Below are 18,769 nucleotides of genomic sequence, written 5' to 3'. Positions count from 1 at the left end.
CAACAGAATACAGTTGGGACACTTCTCAAATGAGTTTCACAGATGCAGACGTGCCATCCTGGAGTAACGACAAATTGTCTGAAAAACTGGAATACGCTATATTAAAATTACAGAAATGGAAAGAATTGAAAGAAGGGTTAAAAGCAGCTCAGGTCCTGCAGAGCCTAGAGGAAAATAAGGAAGGGACAGAACAGGTACAGACAAAGATGATGCCTCTGAGAGAAGTACCTTTGTCCTCCTTAGGGGAGGATGGCCATACCCCAACATATGTCTATGTACCTTGGCATAGAGATGACCTGTTTTCCTTCACCAAAGACTTCCCAAAATTATGCAATGAGCCACACAAATGGTACACAGAATTGAATAGAATAGTGGCAATGGGAGAAATGCTGTGGAAGGATTTGAACATGTTATTCAGTATAATAATACAACAAGATTTATGGGAGGATTGTAAGAAGGTGGTAGGATGGCCGGCAGAGGAACCGGTGAGGGGAAAAGGGGGGGCACCGGGACAAGAGGTACAAGAGGTAGAGACAGCAAGAGACAAGGTGATGAAATACATACGAGAAAAAGTATCAGAGGAAAAGGTTGATTGGTCTAAAATAATACATACAAAACAGGAGAAGAATGAAAGTGTGACAAGTTACTATGACTGCCTTCTACAGGTCTACCAGCAGAGTAGTGGAATGAGGAACCACTGGGTGAGGCGATGCCTGCGTTTGTGACCAACTTTGTATATAGATTACAGCAGCCTATACAAACTCATTTACAAATGTCTTTTGTGTGTTGGCAACAAGAACCCATTGACAAAGTGTTAGCAGCAGCCAGGTATTGCGCAGACTATCAAACAAATATCCAAAGGGCAGATGATGAGAAATTGAAAAAGGATAAGGTAAAACTAATGGTGGCACAAGAACGATTTTACAATAATAATCAAAGCAGGGGTAGGGGAAGGGGCAGGGGCAGAGGACAGGGTGAACGGGTACCTTTCACGCCCCCGCCAGGTACCACCTGTTTCCACTGTAAACAACAGGGACACTGGAAGGCAGATTGCCCTTTTTTAGCCAGGGGACAAAGAGGTAGAGGTCAGCAGAGACAACAACAGGGCAGTATACAACACGGGACACAACAGTTACTACCCCCACCTTATACTAACAATGCATATGATGCTGCCACTGTAAATGACCCGGCTTGTGCGGGATGGGGTACATATCAAGACATACCACAGGCACCTCAGGGGGGACATGGGTTTCCATACCCACCTCCTGTGGAGACACATTTCACAGGCCCAGTACTGTCGGTTGATCAAGAAGGTCCATATGTAGATGGAACAGTGCTAAGCCGAACTGTGCCCTTTTTAGTTGACACTGGGGCCACTATGTCAATGCTAAAGGCCTCTGATGTACCAAACGCACCATTATCAACAACTCAAATAACAGCCGTAGGTTTGACAGGACAACCTATGGGTGAATACTTAACACAACCATTGAAATTCAAAGTAGGCCCTATTACTGTAAATCACCAATTTATTTTTGGGAGACACTGTCCAGTAAATTTGCTAGGAAGGGATCTCCTATGTAAATTACAGTGCACCATCAGCTGCTCACCTGAAGGGATCTTCCTGGAAAGCAAGGAGAATGGGATAGCATTACAGGCTTTCATGGGATGTGACTCCGGAGGCAAGGGACAAGAACAAAGTCTCCCACAAGAATTACAAGACTGGGTCCCCAGTGAAGTGTGGGCAAAGGAGCCAAATGATGTGGGAAGAATATTAGATTGCCCCCCAGTGCGAGTGACACTGCGCCCTGGAGCCCGTCTACCACAGGTGCCACAATACAAAATAGCCAAAGAGGGAGAGGAGGGGATAGCTCCAGTAATAGAAGAGCTTCTAAAGAAGGGGATACTGCGGGAGGTACGACACAGCCCATGCAACACTCCTATTCTCCCAGTGAAAAAGGCAGCGAAAGGACCAGATGGGTCCCTGGGATACCGATTTACTCAAGATCTTAGGGAACTGAACAAGGCAGTTATACCATCATTCCCTGTGGTTCCCAACCCAGCCACCATCATATCAAACATTCCCAGTACAGCTACGCACTTCACAGTCCTGGATCTCAGTAATGCCTTTTTCTCAGTGCCTCTTCATAGGGAGTCTCAGGGTCTATTCTGCTTTACGTACAAAAATAGAAATCTAACACATACTTGTCTCCCTCAGGGGTTTGTGGACAGTCCAACATTATTCTCAGACGCTTTAAGAGCAGACTTGGCATCATTGCACTTTGCAGGATGATCAACTATGATACAATATATTGATGATTTGTTGCTAGCCGCACCATCATGGGAAGCGTGTGTCCAGGACACCGTGGCCCTACTCTGTCACCTTGCCATAAAAGGACATAAGGTCTCCCCAAAGAAGTTGCAGTTCTGCCAATCAAAGGTGAAGTACCTAGGGCACGAACTGTCACCAGGGTCCAGGAGATTGCTACCAGATAAGATAGCAACAATAACTCAGCACCCCAGGCCACAAACACAGAAGGAGGTGAGGGCTTTCCTTGGGGTGGCAGGTTACTGCAGGCATTGGATACCGAATTTCTCCCTGATTGCACGACCACTTTTGAATTTAACACACAAGGATGTGCCAGACAAAGTACCATGGTCAGAAAACTGTGAAGATGCTTTTCAGAAATTAAAGTTCGTATTGTGAGCGGCACCAGCATTAGGCCTCCCAGACTACACCAAAGATTTCCATTTATTTTGCCATGAAAAAGATGGTTGCTCCTTAGGGGTTTTGGCACAAAAACACGGCACCTTCTACCGCCCGTTGGCTTACTATTCGGCTACCCTGGACCCAGTAGCAGCAGGTATTCCCCCATGTCTGAAGGCAGTAGCAGCGGCCGCCTTAGCAGTGGAACAATCAGAAAACATTGTCCTGGCTCATACTTTGGTGTTACATGTCCCACACGCAATTGAAACAATACTAACAACCACTAAGACCCAGCACCTGACAAATGCTCGCCTCTCACACTATGAGTTGACACTATTGGCACCACATATAAGGATAAAGAGATGCACAACATTGAATCCCTCCTGCCTGTTGCCTACCGAAATGGATCACGATGGTCCCACCATAGATAATTCTTTCCACGAGTGTATTATGGTAGTCGACACACACACCAAGGTGAGGCCAGATCTCAGAGACACCCCATTCCCTGAGGCCGAGGGTGATTTGTTTGTAGATGGTTCATGCATTAGGGACCAAACAGGGATGCTACAAGCAGCCTATGCTGTGGGGATGGCCAAAAGACTAATTGAAGGAGGAAGGCTACCAAAGATTAAAAGTGCCCAGGCAGCAGAATTAGTAGCACTAATCAGAGCATGCAAATTGGCAGCAGGAAAGACAATGAATATTTACACAGACAGCCAATATGCTTTTGGGGTCACTCATGATTTCGGTCAACTGTGGGCAATGAGGGGATTTCTCACTTCAGCAGGCCAACACATACAACATGCTTCATTGATTGTTGCCTTGTTGCAAGCTTTACTACTGCCCAGAAAAATTGCAATTGTAAAATGTGCAGCCCACACTTCTGCTAAGGGCTATGTTTCTGTGGGAAATGCTTTTGTTGACAAAGAGGCACGAAGAATAGCCCTCAGTGGGTGTGAGTATGTAATGGCCCAGGTTAAACCCACCACAATAGCTAAGGAGGAAAGTACATATTTTGATCCAAAATGTGTTCAACAGCAGGCTGATGGGTCAGAACTAACAGATTGGGAAAAGGGCGGTTGCAAGACAGACGGGGAGGGTGTGTGGGTGGGACCCAATGGTAAAATATGTCTACCATCCACGTTACTGTCCTCTATGGCACGCCTTTTCCATGGCCCCTCACATGTGGGTAGGGATGGAATGATACAACTGTTTTCACAATGTTGGTTTAATACCAAATTTCAGCAATACGCAGAACATTTATGTAAGAGATGCACAGTTTGTGCACAGTACAACACGGGAAAAGGTACACCAACCGCTTCAGGCCATTTCCCACTGCCACATGGACCCTTTGAAAGCCTCCAAATGGACTTCATTGAGATGCCCCCGGCATACAAGCTAAAATATGTTTTGGTAATAGTTTGTATGTTCAGCAAATGGACTGAGACATACCCCACCAGGAACTGTGATGCACAAACTGTGGCTAAGTGCCTTTTAAAAGAGTTAATACCACGTTTTGGGGTGCCGATTCTTTTAAGTTCAGACAATGGACCAGGATTCATTTCACATGTTATTCAGGGCCTTTGCAAAGGGCTGGGAATAACACAAAAGTTGCATTGCGCATACCATCCACCTGCAGCAGGGGCAGTAGAGAGAAAAAATGGGGTGTTGAAAAACAGAATAGAGAAGATATGCGCAGTGACTGAACTATCTTGGATTGATGCATTACCATTAGCGCTCCTCGCTATGAGAAGTACCCCTGATAGAGTCACAAAATTAAGTCCCCATGAGGTGCTATTTTGGCGCCCCATTAATATTCCAGGCCACATGTCAGTTGCCCCATTGACAATGACAGATGATCTTTTGTTACAATATTGCAGGAAGATAACAGAGACGTTACGCTGTCTTCACCGCCAGGTACTGCAGGCCCTGCCAGAAGGAGGAACGCCACCAGAACACGGACTACTGCGGTAGAAAGGCTGGGGAACAGGACACAGTGGATAAAATATACCAAATGGGAGGAAGATGGGAACAATTACAGGGATAATGCATTTGTGCAAATGGTGAAATTTTATAAGGAATTGGCAAATGTGTCTGATTGCTATATTTGTACACATTTACCCACCTCTGCCCAGGGAAGGACAGATTACGCCCAGATTCCTCTTCCTCAGTATGCTTCATGTCACATACTAAACAGCATGTTTGCAAAGGAAGAAAATGGGACTATAAAGAGAAGGCCACCTAAAAGGAAGAGGAAGGTTGGAAAAGGGAGATTAAATGAGGGAAACAGTGGGGCGGGAAGAGAAAGTAAAGGAGGAGGTAGTATGGGTGTGTGTGGACAACTCGTACAGGAAAAAGGTGAAACAGAGCTGCTGGAAGCATTCAACATAGGAAGAGATGAGGGTTATGTACAGGGGGAGAAGAACATAGATATATCACAAATGTCCCTTTCTATACATAAGGAGAAAAAATGGTCATGGTGTTTTCAATACCTCAAAGGCATCATCTCATGGCCAAATACATTTTATGATAAGGTGTGTCGAATGGTTACACCATTAATGAAATGCCCTAACATACACCTCCCCAACCATAATAATAGCAGCATAAAGGTAGGAGAAAGCACCTGCTCCACATACTCTGATTTGGATAACATACGGAAGGGCCCAGAAGGTTTGTCTATAGGTCTCTCAGCTCCAAGGGGAATATACATAGTATGCGGGACATCTGCATATTTTAGACTGCCTGCAGGGTGGCAGGGCTCCTGCTACCTGGCGTTCGTACTACCCCGAATGTTGCATATAACAAATTTGACCAATGCAACACAAGAGGCACCCAGTAGGGTACGAAGAAGAAGGGCACCTACTTGGTTGGATAGGTTCATAGCAGTGGAAGGAATATTTGTGATGCCATTAGGGATAGCGCATTCAGAATAGCAAATACACAGATTGGCAGTATTGGTAGAAACATTAGCAAGTTCTACTGCAGCAGCCCTAGGTAACATTACTGAAGAACTTACAGACTTAGGAGCTGTTGTAATACAGAACAGACTTGCATTAGACATAATTTTAGCAAGAGCCGGTGGTGTATGTAACGTGATCCCTCAGGAATGCTGTGTTTTTATACGGGACAACAGTGGGAATGTGAGGATGGCAATAGGGAAAATAGAGGTGGTAGAAGAAGGAGCAAGGAAAGTGGTGGATGTGACGGAAATAGGAGGAATACTAAAGGACATTGCAGCATGGTTCTGTGGTTGGGGATCCTGGCTGATAGAAGTACTGGTGGTGGGAATAGTAGGATTTATAACATTGTGGGGGTCATTACAACCCTGGCGGACGGTGTTAAAGCAGCGGTAAGACCGCAAACAGGCCGGTGGACCAAAATAAAATTATGACCCTGGCGGAAACCGCCAACAAAGACAGCCACTTTAACACACCGCCCGCCACGGCGGTACAGACAAGCAGCGCGGCGGTCACCGCCAACAGACAGGCAGGAGACAATGTACCGCCCATAGTATCAGAACACACCAATCCGCCACCTTTTCCAGGGCAGATTCACCGCGGATAAAAACACAGCGGAAACAGCTTTTGCTATGGGAAAACGCTCACCTGAACACACTCCACGAGGAACGACGACTCCATGGAGCCGGAACTCCAAATACTACCTGCCCTTGTCTTTCTGCTCCTCTACGACCAACAGCGACGTAAGTGCCGAAGATACCGGTGAGTACTGCACCTACGACACGGGGAGGCAAAATTTAGGGGGACACCCACCAAACACCCCCACCCTCGCATATCACAACATACACACCAATGCAGTCAAAAATATCACATGAACAACCCACAATCCCCCCGGAAGAATGCAAAGACAAAGCGAATTGCGGTCAAACATTGTAATGTGCCAATATACATGTCATACAAAAATATACTGATATATATCTCGAAATCTGTCATAATTATATATACAATTCAAGAAGTAGCACAGATATGTACACAACAATGTCCGTGCACCAACAGTCCAAAAATGCATGGGCGAGGCCCACAATAGATACCTGACCAAAATCGGAGAGAACACTGCCAGGGCATCAGATAGAAACACTACAGGCACCTCAGGGGGAATGGAAGGGGGGCACCTCAGCCACATGAATGCAAAGCCAGATCCACGACGGGGCTCCATGCCCATTGATGTATCCTGGGGAGTGCAAAGCCACAGTCTCTCAAGTCTCTACAGTGGGTGGGTTGCCCACTGTGCCATCCTGGGGAGTGCAAAGCCACAGTCTCTCAAGTCTCTACAGTGGGTGGCTTGCCCACTGTGCCATCCTGGGGAGTGCAAAGCCACAGTCTCTCAAGTAGATGCAGTTCTCTACTGGTACTGGGTGGGACTGGTGCCCAGACTGGATGAGTCTCCCTGTGAAAGTTCCTGTCCTGTCACTGTCCCAACTGCACATGGGATAAGGATGCCTGATGTGGCGGCCTATTCATACCTACAAGGTCTTTGCTATGTTCCGCGGTGCTTTGCCATGGCGGTCTTTGCCCTGTTCAGCGGTGCTTTGCCATGGCGGTTCAGGACTGTTCAGCGGTGCTTTGACATGGCAGTCTTTGCCCTGTTCAGCGGTGCTTTGCCATGGCGGTTCAGGACTGTTCAGCAGTGCTTTGACATGGCGGTCTTTGCCCTGTTCAGCGGTGCTTTGCCATGGCGGTTCAGGACTGTTCAGCGGTGCTTTGCCATGGCGGTCTTTGCCCTGTTCAGCGGTGCTTTGCCATGGTGGTTCAGGACTGTTCAGCAGTGCTTTGACATGGCGGTCTTTGCCCTGTTCAGCAGTGCTTTGCCATGGCGGTTCAGGACTGTTCATCAGTGCTTTGACATGGCGGTTCTGATACTGACATTGGTGTGTGGCATGACGATCTCCACACTGGACATTGGTGTGTGGCATGACGATCTCCACACTGGACATTGGTGTGTGGCATGACGTTCCATCATTGCCCAGCGGGGCTGTGGCATCCTGGCCCCTCCTGGACTGTGACTCCGGCGGTGGTCTCTGGACCAGTGACGATACTTGGGCCCTCCTGGGCTGTGACTCTGGCGGTGGTCTCCTGACCAGTAACGATACTTGGGCCCTCCTGGGCTGTGACTCTGGCGGTGGTCTCTGGACCAGTGACGATACTTGGGCCCTCCTGGGCTGTGACTCCTGCGGTGGTCTCCTGACCAGTAATGATACTTGGGCCCTCCTGGGCTGTGACTCTGGCGGTGGTCTCCTGACCAGTAACGATACTTGGGCCCTCCTGGGCTGTGACTCTGGCGGTGGTCTCCTGACCAGTAACGATACTTGGGCCCTCCTGTGCTGTGACTCCGGCGGTGGTCTCCTGACCAGTAACGATACTTGGGCCCTCCTGGGCTGTGACTCCGGCGGTGGTCTCCTGATTAGTAACGACAGTGCTGGCGGTTGTGTCTGGACCGCCGGAAATGATGGCGCACTTTTCCGCCGTGACACTCACAACAGGCTGGGGAGACTTCCTTGGGACCTTCCACACCTTTTTTGGAGTTACAGCTGACTCACCAATCGCCTTCGATCCCATTTCAGTTGTAGTCCCACAAGGAGTCTTGACACGGTCCCGTCGTCCACTCTCCAATTTCAGAGCCTTTACAGGGGGTGGGCTGACAGTGCCTTGGCTCCGGGTCCTACTGCCTGCCCTGGTGGACGATGCACTCCAAAAACCTGGAACACGCACCACTGGTACTGGAGGCTTTTTGGCTGAGGCGCTACGACGGGACTGATGAATTGGAGGGGGGGTGGGGGCAAAAAGGTCAATTTGACATAGGGACAGTTTCTGACGGACACTGGGATGGGTAGTTGGAGGGGGTCTGGGAGTGGAGGAAGAGGAGGTGGTTGTAGGAGGTGTCACTTTAGGTGTTTTGGGTGCAGGTGCAGGTACTGGAGGCTGTCGTGAGGTGGATGGATGTTGGGTGAGTGATTGCGGGCGTTTGTGTACTTTGGGAGGGGGCGTCACAGACACACTGGGAGAGGACACAGGGGACGTGTAAATGGCAGTGGGGGTGGTGAGTGCAGGTGAGCGGCTTGTGGTGCTGGGTGTCCTGGTGCGAGTCCTAGTGCCTGTAGATGTGGTGCATGCAGGTGTGTGTGTAGACGAGACTGGGAGGGAGGAGGGAGAAGAGGAGGAGGGGGACACAGTGGAGACAGTGGATGTTGCTGTGTCTGTATGGGTCTGATGCTTGTGTGAGTGCCTGTGGTGTGTGTGGTGCCTATGTTTGCTTGAGCTACTTTTGGGTGTTGACTTGTGTGCATGCTGGTCTGTAGGTGTGCTTGGGATGGGCTGGGGTACAGGGGATTGGGTCTGGGTGGAGGAAGTTGGAGGGGGGAGGCTGGACACAGGGACAATGGCTGCCATCAGTGCTGAGGCCAGAGATTGCAGGGTTCGCTGAAGGACAGCCTGACCAGAATGAATGCCCTCCAGGAATGCATTACCGTGTTGCAACTCTCGTTCTACACCCTGGATGGCATTCACAATGGTAGACTGCCCAACAGTGAGTGACCTGAGGAGGTCAATGGCCTCCTCACTGAGGGCAGCAGGGGTGACAGGGGCAGGGCCTGAGGTGCCTGGGGCGAAGGTGATGCCCACCCTCCTGGGTGAGCGGGCACGGGGCGAATGCTGAGGGGCTGCTGGGAGGGCGGTGCTGGTAGGGGAGGTGGCGGCTGTACCTGTAGAAGTGGGGCACACAGATGGTGCCGCCACCACAGGGGAGCTCACATCGGCGGACGAGTCAGTGTCGCTGGTTGGTGATCCTGTGACCGACGTGAAGCTCCCCTCGCCCTCCGTCCCACTGGTGCATTCAGAGTCTTTGGTGTGGCCCTCCATGGCCATGTGGGATGCAGCTCCCTCGTGCTCCGGTGCCACTGTACCTCCGCCTGACGATGCTGATGTACAAAAGGACAGGGAGAGCAGGAAAAGGGGGGGAGACAAAAAAAAGAGAGTTTAGTGCATGGCATACCGCTACCGTTGGCGGACAAGACAGACGCAGCAGCCCCATGCATTACGCCGTGCTCCTGCCCTCTGCACATGCAATTTCTGGGATATGGCCTACATGGCAATGGTAGAAATCTGCGCACATGGATGGCAAAGGGGCAACTATACATCAACTTGCCACTGTTCTGAGCTGGGTAGAGTGCCACATGGCCTACATTACGGAGGGGCCTTGCCTACCTAACTCGCCCTGGCCTAGGGACACACACAGCCCACCTCCCCCACCCAGACACCTCCACTGTACGCAAAGTCCACAGAATGAGGGTGTACTCACCCCGTGTGTCTGCTGTGAAGTCCTTAAGCGCCCATCCAACTCCGGGTAGGCCACCGCCAGGATCCGGAACATCAGGGGGGTCATGGTGCGACGGGCACCCCTCCCACGTTGGGAGGCCATCCCCAGCTGAGCTTCCGCCGTTTTCTTGCTGCAGCGGCGAATGTCCTCCCATCTCTTACGGCATTGGGTGCCCCGTCTCTGGTGGGCCCCTAGGGTCCGGACTTCCTTGGCGATGGCACGCCAAATGTCCCTCTTCTGGTGGGCGCTGACCTACATGACATGCACAAGGAAAGAGGAACAGTCATTACCTACTGCACCGTCAATGTGAGTGGCCCCCTCCCTACTCTGGCCATGTGGCCCATTCATTCCCATGCATTTATGTTCTAGGAACTCTGCACCCTTCTCTCTTCCAACCAGCCCTCTCCACCGAGGCATAGCCCATCTAACGTGCTCCCTGTGTACTGACCTGTTGGTCTGGAGGACCGTAGAGTAGCATGCACTGGGGGAAGACCCCATCCACAAGTTTCTCCAACTCCTATGCAGTGAAGGCAGGGGCCCTTTCCCCAGAGGCAGCAGCCATCGTCGCTTCAAGAGCGAGGTCAAAGCAGCACTAGCAGTGTAGGTCCTCTCCTGTCGAAGGTAAGGTATCTAGTGATTGAAGAGATAGAAAATGGCGGTAACGTCTGCGGTGGTGATGTCCGCGGCGGGGCGCATCATCCCCACCGGCGCACCTGTTCATTGGCTCCTGGGACCCATAGGGTCCAATGTTAACCAATGCAGCATTGCGCCGCGCTCTACGACCGCCTACCGCTACGGTGTCCAACGCCAGCGCTGTTACCCCACAATTCCATTGTCCCATTTTAGAGGTCAGGCAGCCACCATTTCAGGGGCCCACATGGCTTCATTTACTACTGTGTCACACATAGCTAGGCCTATAATCAACACACATACAGGAAGGGGTTTTGTGAGTGTTCTAGTCTTGTGTGTAACTGTGGGTACATACCTGGAGGAATAGTCACTGGTTCTTTGCTGTTGTCCTTAGGCACCATCAGCTGGGACATATGAGAAGATGGCGAAATCCTCCAGTGTACCGACCGCTGGTGGACCTGTTGACAATGGAAGAAAGACATTTGATTGTGACCTACCGGTTTGACCGTGCCACAATCCAGGAACTATGTAGCCAGTTGGAGCCAGACCTGATGTCACCAATCCGCCATCCGACTGAAATCCCTCCTGACGTGCAGGTGCTGTCAGTGCTCCATTTCCTTGCAAGTGGGTCATTTCAGACTACTGTGGCCATGGCATCAGGGATGTCCCAGCCTATGTTTTCCAACGTTTTGTCCAGAGTGTTGTCTGCCCTGCTGAAACACGTAAGGAGATACATCATTTTCCCTGAGGTGGAGGATTTGCCTACAGTTAAAGGTGACTTCTATGCCCTTGGACATATCCCCAACGTCATAGGTGCTATTGATGGGACCCATGTAGCTCTGGTCCCCCCCAGAGGAGTGAACAGGTGTACAGGAACAGGAAGAGTTATCATTCAATGAATGTCCAGATGGTCTGTTTGGCAGACCAGTACATCTCGCAGGTAAATGCTATGTTCCCTGGCTCTGTGCATGACGCCTACATCCTGCAGAAAGCAGCATCCCTGATATGATGGGTCAACTCCAGAGGCACCGTGTATGGCTATTGGGGACTCTGGTTACCCCAACCTTTCGTGGCTATTGACCCCAGTGAGGAATCCCATGACCAGGGCAGAGGAACAGTACAATGAGGCCCATGGGCGGACTAGGAGGGTGATCGAACGCACCTTCGGCCTCCTGAAGGCCAGGTTCAGGTGTCTCCATATGACAGGTGGGTCCCTATTCTACTCACTGAAGAAGGTGTGTGACATCATCATCGCCTGCTCCATGCTCCATAATTTGGCATTGCGACGCCAGGTGCCTTTTCTGCAGGAGGATGATCCAGATGACAGTGTTGTAGCAGCTGTGGAGCAGCTGTGGAGCCTGTGGACAGTGATGAGGATGAAGCTGAGGAAGACGAAAACGACAACAGGGAGTCAGTCATACAGCAATATTTCCAGTGAGACACAGGTGAGTACATTTTCAGGTTTAACAGTACATTAACTTTCACACGTCTACCTCTATCCTGTACCTACATTTCACTCACTATTTGTTAATTGAGTTGTCCCCTTCCATTTCAGTTTCACAAATGTGGTAACCTACGTGTCAACAGCTTGCACCCTTGAAAGGCTTGTGATGTGTGACATTGGTATGTTGGCCTTCCAATGGGTAACCCTTTTTGACACTGTAATTGACAATACAAAGTTCAAAATCATAGACTTTTATTAGTGTTTCAAGGGTGTTTATTTAAGTGCAGAAAAATGAAGGGGGGTTGTGAAATCGGGATGGGTTATGGTGGAAGAATGTCCATGGCAGAGTCCAGTCTATTAGTCTCACAAGTACATTGCACATCTGGCCATAGGAAGTGGAGCTGGGGCAGTTCCAATCTGGACAGGGTAACAAAGTGGGACAGTGGGGGGACAATCAGGGTAGTCTTATTTCCTGGCGGGGGTCTTGCCATCTTGCTCTGTCCTGTTCCTGGATCTCAGGGACCACTTTCGTGGCGGTTGTCCGTCTGCAGGGGGTGGGGTGCTGGTGTGGTGGTCCTGTGGCTGGGCGTCCTGTCCACTAGCGCCGGCGGAGGTGGTGGGCATTTCATCATCGTGGCTAGTGTCAGGGGCCCCTTGGAGTGCCACGGTGTCCCTCAAAGTCTTTTGAATGTCCGTCAGCACCCCTACAATGGTGCCCAGGGCGGAGGCGATGGTCCTGAGCTCCTCCCTGAAACCCAAATACTGCTCCTCCTGCAGACGCAGGGTCTCCTGCAACTTGTCCAGGACCGTTGCCATCGTCTCCTGGGAGTGGTGGTATGCTCCCATGATGGAGGAGAGGGCCTCGTTGAGAGTAGGTTCCCTTGGCCGGTCCTCCCTCTGTCGCACAGCAGCCCTCCCAGTTCCCCTGTGTTCCAGTGCCTCCTTCCCCTGGACCGTGTGCCCACTACCACTGCCCCCAGGTCCCTGTTGTTGTTGGGGTGGTGGGTTAGCCTGGGTGCCCTGTAGTGGTGGACACACCGCTGATTGACCTGTCCTGGGTAGGGAGATATGGGCCCGCTGGGTGGGTGCTGTGCTGGTGTTACCAGAGGGTAGAAGTTCGGTGTTGGACTGTGGCTGGGCAAGGGGAACCGACTGTCCTGAGGCCCATGATGGTCCGGGCTGGTCATCAAGATCCAGTAGGGCAGAGCTGCTGTCGTCACTGTGGGCCTCTTCTGGGGGTGGAGTGGTGTTGTCTGGACCCTCTGGTGTGGTGACGTTCCTTCGGGTTCCTGCGGGGGTATAAGTACATGATTATTGCATTTGTGTGTTTCATGGTGTGCAATGGTTAGGTGTGCGTGTACCCCAGTGCAGGCATTCCTGTGTGGGGGCTTGTGTGCTGATGGTTGGGGGGTGTTCTGGGTATGTGCAGTGGGCATGCTTTAGTGATGAGTATCCATGCTTAGTTGTGTCATGCAGGTCTTGGGGTTGGGATGGGTGGTTGGTGTTATGGGTACATTAGTGAGGAGTTAGGGTGATAGGGGAGGGTGTGAGGGTGGGGGTGTGTGATTGCATGCAGGTAAGGTGGGGGATATGATAGTTAGGATTTGACTTACCAGTGTCCGTTCCTCCAACGACTCCTACGAGGCCCTCAGGATGCAAGATGGTCAAGACTTGCTCCTCCCATGTTGTTAGTTGTGGGGGAGGAGGTGGGGGTCCGCCGCCAGTCCGCTGTACCGCGATGTGGTGCCTGGATACCGTTGAACGCACCTTCCCCCGTAGGTCGTCCCACCTCTTCCTGATGTCCTCCCTATTTCTTGGGTGCTGTCCCACAGCGTTGACCTTGTCTACTATTATTTGCCATAGCTCCATCTTCCTGGCTATGGATGTGTGCTGTACCTGTGAGCCAAATAGCTGTGGCTCTACCCGTAGGATTTCCTCCACCATGACCCTGAGCTCCTCCTCAGAGAAGCGGGGGTGTCTTTGGCGTGACATGGGGTGGTGTGGGTGAGGTGTGGGGTGGTGTATGTGTTGATGAGTGTGGTGAGTGTAGTGGTATGTGGTGTTTTGTGCGTGGATATTGTGTGGGTGATGGTGTAGTGTGCCTCTGTGTGATGGGGTTCTCTATTCTGTGCTGTCTCTCTATAGCGTTCTCTCTAATTTTGGGTCGTAGGGGTTTGTGGGTGATGTGGGTGTGTGTTTTATATTGTGTTGGATGTGTGGGAGTGTTGTTTGTATGTGTATCAGGTGTGTGTATTTGGAATTGTCCAATGTGGTGGTGTTTTGGAGCTGTGTGAGTATTTTGAGCGTAGCAGTGTACCGCCAATGGAATACCGCGGTTGAAAGACCGCCGCGTGGATTCGTGGGTCGTAATGGCATGGGCGTGTTTCTGTTGGCGTGGAGGTGGAGGATTTGTTTCTGCATGTTTATCGCTGACCTTTGGTGTGGCGGTGTTGTGTGGGTGTCTGAATTTCGGCGGATTCCGTGATGTGTGTCATAATAGCTGTGGCGGGCTCCCGCCGCCGCGGCGGTGTGTTGGCGGTCTTCTGCACAGCGGTAAGCACCTTTTACCGCCAATGTTGTAATGACCCCCTATGTGTGTTGATAAGGGTGTGTCCTTCCTGTTTGAACATGTTCATGAAGACAATTTGTCATAAGGACACTGAGCACCATCGTAAGAGAAGGCATGAGGATGAGGCCAGGGAAGATGATGCTATTGAAATGACACCTGTCCATCAGGATGATTAAACTGTCAATGAGTGTTTTCATTGGGTATCAGAGGGCGGAATGTGGAATTACGTTCTCCTGGATCCATTTGGACCTAGTAGACCCTGTGATACACAATGAAAATAAATACAGGCCTGTTTCTGTTGAACACATTACAATGTTGAATTAACTAGGCCTTGAAGAAATGTCTATGGTGCTTGAAACGCATTATGTTGCAAGGCTTGCTAAACTGACGGCTATCACAAGACACCACCGCATGCTAGCTTGCGAAATCCTCACTGCTAAAAGTACTAACGTATGCACTTATGGTTCCTCTTTCTCCACATATAGATGTATCACAAGACATTTGATTCAGAGGACATTGTGCAAGCTTCCTGTCCATGATTCTAACCCTTATATGGAGCATCACGTGTGCTATATAGAAAAAAGTTAAATCATACGACATTATCAAGAACCAATGAAATGTGTTAATGTGTCTGCGGTTTAATGCTATAAAAGATCATGCATTACTTCCTTGTGCAGACTGTTCGAGCAGGATTTTGCCCGCTCAGTCTCCATGTACATGTATTTCTTATTGTGTCTTATTAGTTCTTATTAAAAGTAATCTAAGGAAGAGCGGCTGGTCTCGGTTTGTTTCCTGAATTGTCTGGATCTGTAATACTCCGACTTGGCTTCGACAACTTGGCTTCGACAGTGTTACCGAGCCCCTGCTCATCAGATCCTTACTGGTTCCTGTTGGAGATGTTTTATGCATTGAGTCTTTGAAGAACTTTGAAGCACTACCCTAGGCATTTTTTGGCAGTTTATATGAATCAATGAAATGTGACTTTTAAAGCACACGATTACTCTAAGGTGTGTCCCTGAGCTGCGCTTATCAGTCACCTTACAGAATACAGTCGTACTGTCTTTTCTTATTTAAAAAGCCACGTTTCCAGTTTTTATCTTGAACAGTGAGAGAGCATCTACTGAGCGTTGCTCAAGAGGGAGTTTGTTCCATGCAGATGACCCAAGGTAGAAGAAGGCGCATCTTTCCATTCTAATGCAGTGAATCTTTGAGATCCTAGCCAGAAGACTGTTAGCTCACTGCAGGTTTCTAGAGGGGATGTAAAAGCTGGTTCTTGTCTTACTGTAGCCTGCATCTATTTGATGAAGTGCCTTGTGGACTAAAACTAGTGTTTTAAAGAGGATTCTGTTCCTTATTGGTTGCCAGTGAGGGGCACGTTGGTGCGGGGACACTTGCGTTCCTGGAAGTAGGCTAAGGAGAATATGGGCTGCCATGCTCTGGACCACCTGAAGACAATTGAACAGAGAGTCAGGAAGTCCAAAATATAGGGCATTTCCATAGTCCAGTGTAGAGGTTACAAGCACCTGGATGACTAGCTTCCTTGCAGAAGATGAAAGGATATGCAGAAACTTTTTAGTATATGCAGTAACCCGAAACATGTGCCTACCACAGACTTGAATGGTGGTTGGAAGGATAGGCTTTAATCAAATTTAACGGTTCCCTCCTGATGGTCAAAGGGTTGTCATATTTCCACTGAAAATAATATTTGGGTTTTGTCTGCGTTACATTTTAGTTGATGGGAGGTCATCCAGAATAATACAGCTGTAAGGCAGGCTTTGGTGGGCTCTTCTGCAATCTTTTCTCCCATCTCACACAAGAACAGCAGCTGAGTGTCATCACCGTGTGAGATCACTTTTGCCCTCAAGACCTCCGCCAAATAGGTTGGAGGGGTGAGATTCACATTAAATATTGTGGGGCTCAAAGCAGAACCCTGTGGCACCCCAACTGTCAACTCACAGGATCTTGATGAAAAAGGTGGGACCCATATTTCCTGTCTTCTATCCTGCAAAAAGGAGGCTAGCTAGCATAAGGCTTGTCCCCCTATCCGAATAGTTTGAATACATGCTAGAAGTCTGGAGTGGGGGACCATATCAAAGGCCGCTGATAGATCTAACATAATCAGCATGTCTTTCTCTGAGCATCCAAAGTGCATGTGATATAATCTGATCCTTTCATTTGCACCATCTCTGTACTGAAGTTAGGTCTAAAGCCGTACTGGCTAGGATGGAGCAAGAATAGATCATTGATTTCAAGATACTGGGAGTGCTGTGGAGTTACAAACTGAACAGGGCCTACAGTAAGGATCTGGCCTATAGTTGGACTGCTTACTAGGGTCTGAAAAGGTGTTTTTAAGAGGGGCAAGATTTTAGCCTGCTTCCAGGAAAAGGGCACTGTTGCTTTGAACAGTGAAGCATTATGCACCTTGTTGGACAATGGGATGGCGGTGGTTGCTTCCAGTGCTAACAGGCTGGGAAGGCAGGGATCTGATGTAGATCAGGATTTAAGGCTACGTATAGCTGCCAGTGACCCCTACAAGGGGATAAGCTGAAAGATAGCAAGTGTAACATTAGTTGTTGTGGCCGGACTAGAGCATACTATGTCCATCAGGCTTCCCTTCAACTGAGTGCCAGAGGAAAGGCTAGCATGGATATTTGAAATCTTATTTTGAAAACAAAAAGCCTGCTTACCACACCTGAAGGTTAACGGACCCTGGCACAGAACTCCAAGGACAAATAATTTTTGACAACTCTAAAAATGTACCTTGATTTGCCTCCTCTATCATATCCTCAAAGTGTGCTTTCTTAGATAATTTGACTTCTGCATAATATTTTTTAAGAGCTGCCATATATATGACCTTGTCATTAGTATTGTAGTTTTTCCGCCATTGTATCTCCAAGATTGTACAGTGTTTCTTCTCTTTCCTGCGACTGTCTGTGAACCAGAGACCAGATGTTTTATTTCTACAGTGTGCATGAGAAGAGACCGGTGCCAGCTTAAGGGATGTATTACTCATTCAGCTGGTGAGCAGGCTGGCATCTTCCACAAATAAGCCAGGGAGAGAGGGGCCACTCTCTTCCAGATAGTGAATAGATTCCAGCAGGTAAACTCTATGCAATGCTCTTGAGGCACATGGTGCTCTGACTGTTGTGGGTTGCGTTTTCGCTAAGGCAGGCCAGCAAAACTTGATCATGTAATGATCCATCAAAATTTGCAGAATAGGTACATCTATTTGCGGTATGATGTTGGAGAAAATTTGGTCCAATACGTGACCTGCTTGATGGGTAAGGATGAACACTTGTTGGATAAGCTCTAAAGATGACATGGTTTTCATAGTGCAACTACCTCACTATCCTCTACTTTATTCTTATATAAATTGAAAATCCCCAATATTATGAAATATGTGTATCTTGGGGCCCAATGAGCAAGAGCATTGCCCAAAAATGTAAGGAAATTTCCTTAAATCTATGGGCAATGCTCATTGACATTGACATTGTTTGTAGTGACATTGTTTCTGAAAGTTTAACATATAATGTAATATTGTTTGGTTTCCAAAAGAGGGCCTCCAAAGTATGTCTTACCTGGGACCACAAAAATCCTTAAAATAACAATGGTTCCTGTTACAGGAAAAAAGTGCGCTAAAGCACCAGTATCACCACTCTAGTGGGAGGTAAAGACTCGGGAGACGGCTTAACTAAAAACCAAGAGTGTCTGCTGCACCAACCTCAAGACAATAAACAGAGAGGAAATACAACACGAGAAATTGTTTGTGAAAATAGTCATCCTTGGAACAAACCGTGGGACCAATACACAAAGGTAAACTTAGACCAAAAGTCTATGTTTAGATCAAAAGTCTTAGTTTAGACCTAAAGTCTAACTTTACTGTTAGTAGTGTTCGAATTTTTGGGCTAAGTTTAGATTTTTGATCTAAGTTTACCTTTGTGAATCGTGCCCCATGTGTGTAACAGATATGTAACTACACAAATGACTAGGGTCTCTCAATCCTTTGGAGGAAAGTACGGTTCTACTGGACACAGCTGTCTGCCAGGCTTGAAAGGCAGAGAAGCTTGCAAAGAGTTAAGACAGGATGTTGTGC

The sequence above is a fragment of the Pleurodeles waltl genome, chromosome 4_2, assembly GCF_031143425.1.
Source record: "Pleurodeles waltl isolate 20211129_DDA chromosome 4_2, aPleWal1.hap1.20221129, whole genome shotgun sequence".
NCBI lineage: Eukaryota > Metazoa > Chordata > Amphibia > Caudata > Salamandridae > Pleurodeles > Pleurodeles waltl.
This window is presented reverse-complemented; position numbering follows the sequence as displayed.